Source organism: Microcebus murinus, chromosome X (genome assembly GCF_040939455.1).
Source record: "Microcebus murinus isolate Inina chromosome X, M.murinus_Inina_mat1.0, whole genome shotgun sequence".
In the NCBI taxonomy this organism is placed as follows: Eukaryota; Metazoa; Chordata; class Mammalia; order Primates; family Cheirogaleidae; genus Microcebus; species Microcebus murinus.
In genome coordinates, this window is record NC_134136.1 from 59,166,669 (window position 1) to 59,169,503 (window position 2,835).

Here is a 2,835-nt window from a genome sequence, read left to right on the forward strand (position 1 = left end):
GTTCTCATACCTGAAACAAAGGCACCTGAAGCAGCACTCCACAACTCCCTCAACTCCTGAAGATTTTCTACAGTGAAGTCCAATCCATCCTACTGGATTTCCAAAAATAAAAATAAAGACTCTGTGACTTTTAAAAAGTCAAAATCAGGGTTCTCTGAAATCAGAATAGTTTAATTATGTCAGTGGCTCTGTGACAACAGCATCTACAGTATACAAAAGGAACACAAATAATGACTAGAAAAAGATGCCCCTGTCTGATTACAGTAACAGATTGTAGCAACAGGGTCTATTCTGGAGTTAGTCAACAGTATCTAGGGAGTAACCCTACCACTTTTGGTAGTTCCTATCTCCAGAGACTCTGGGAGGAAGTTTCAACGGCTTCATTAATAATGGCACAAAGGGAGGGGGGATGAGGGGTGCTCCTTCCCTCCATAAAACACCCCTCATCTCACACAACATAAGGATGCCTTGAACTTGTCTAGGTGGTCTTGACAATTGGTTCCAGTTCCACCCTCTTCACCTTAGAGGCCCATAGGCTGGCCAGTACTGAACTAGGTCCTAAAGGAGATAGTGACTGTACCAATCTGCCAAGAGATGTGCCTGTGGGTGGACAGCTTAGCACCACTGAAGAAAATTATGTAACTTGGAAACTCATTTATGTGGGTGGCTGGGGCACACTTCCCCCACCCTTTCAGAGAAACTTCTGAAAATGGTTGATTGGGCCAGGGTACCCAATCATGCAGAGTGAAAAAAAAAGTAAGATAAGGACTGTGTTAATCTTGTGGTTACAAGATCAGATAAAACTACTACCTAAGAGATTTGACCATACTTTGAAAATGAACTATAATTCATCGTGCTTTAATCAAACAACACAGGGGAATTATACATTAGGCTAATAGGCAATGTTTCTCAATTTCTAGAAGGGGAAATCTGAAAGAAGTCAGTTCATTCGATTCAATAATATGGTGAAAGACTCATGCAGGATTATGGATTAATAAGCCTTTGAAATGGGAGGTTGAGTTGTTCACCAGGTTATACAGTAGCATTTCATGGTGTATTAATGTCAGCAACCAGTAACAGTAACAAAAGGATGGGCATTAAAAAGGTTGTATCAGGCAGGGCGCAGTGGCTCACGCCTGTAATCCTAGCACTCTGGGAGGCCGAGGCGGGCGGATTGCTCGAGGTCAGGAGTTCGAAACCAGCCTGAGCAAGAGTGAGACCCCCATCTCTACTATAAAAATAGAAAGAAATTAATTGGTCAACTAATATATATATATATATAGAAAAAATTAGCCGGGCATGGTGGCACATGCCTGTAGTCCTGGCTTCTCTGGAGGCTGAGGCAGGAGGATTGCTTGAGCCCAGGAGGTTGAGGTTGCTGTGAGCTAGGCTAACGCCATGGCACTCACTCTAGCCTGGGCAACAAAGCGAGACTCTGTCTCAAAAAAAAAAAGGTAGTATCACTCAGGATAATTTAGTAAATAATTCCAACCATTAAATAATGTTGTTACCCTCTAATACTAAATATAGCTCTTCAAAGAAATAACAATAAAATAAATTTTGCATTTGTTAATATTGGCTTTTGAGCCTGTGCTCTTTGAGAAATATCTCCTCTAGGATTATATGGGCAAAGCGGATACAATAAAAGCACCTTCAAACTTGAAGCCTGGACCTAAATTCCAGGGTTAGATATCATTCAAGGGCTAGGGCTCTGATAGAAAAGTCAGGATTGGTGAGGCTCGTCAATGCCCCATTTCCTAAAATCTTGGTACCTTTACAGTATTAAAGGCAAAGGCAGCATTCATTCTTATTAACAATTAATTGATCTTTCTAGTTCCTAAATGCAATCCAGGAGGATAATATTTAGAGAACACCAATGTTCCACTAATAAAGATGTGGAAAGTCACTTAGATACTAGACAATATATATAATTCAAGTGAAGATCAAGAATAAGCCAGACGACTAAAAAGCAAATTCAACCAGCACCATTTTAGAAAAGTACTTGTATTTTACCTCAAAGAATCACATTCCTCTCAGTGACTATGTTCCTCAGGTTTTTGAGAGAGACAAAAGTTTCTCTTTAATTCTTCCCTTGAATACACGATAGGTGCCACGCAAAGGCGGGCGCTGCCAGCTTAAAATGGTTGCACTCGGTGGGCGTTGCCAACTTAATATGGCTACACTCGAAGTAACAGTTTCAACAATGCGCAAGGCACGAGGGAAAGGGGCGGGGCCAGCACACGCGGGCACGGGATAGGAGGAGAATGGAGGAGAATCACGGGATAGGAGCAGAATCCTATTCCCGCCGTTTTCTGGCGGTTTTTAACCGTTATTTTCTGACCGTTTTTTTTAACGGCCGTTTTCTGTCATTACTAACCTGGCCCTGGACAACTGCTGTCCTCTTTGTTTGTAAATAGAAACTACACAATCATTTTGTTGTTGTTGTATAAAGAAACACCTGGGAAAGAGGACCTAGGCCTATTTTTAAAAATGACCATTATGTTAAACACACAACTACATTGTAAAATAAAATTCAAGTGATGCAACCTAACTTCTAAGGGCTGTTCACTACCACAAAACACCAAGCATTCAATCTTACAGCTAATTTCCTCGTTTATACATTAAAATGCCCCACACTCTTCAAAGGAAACACAGGCAAAAGACCAGGGACAGAAATGAATAACGTGATACTTGACACTGAGTTGTGGAACATGAAATCCCAAAAAACTTTCTGTGGGGACCAGTGACCAACACTTTTGTGCTTTTACTGTCCTTAAAAAAAAAACCCACGCTCAGCCAGATTGTCAATGAGTGCATTTTTACATTGAAAACACC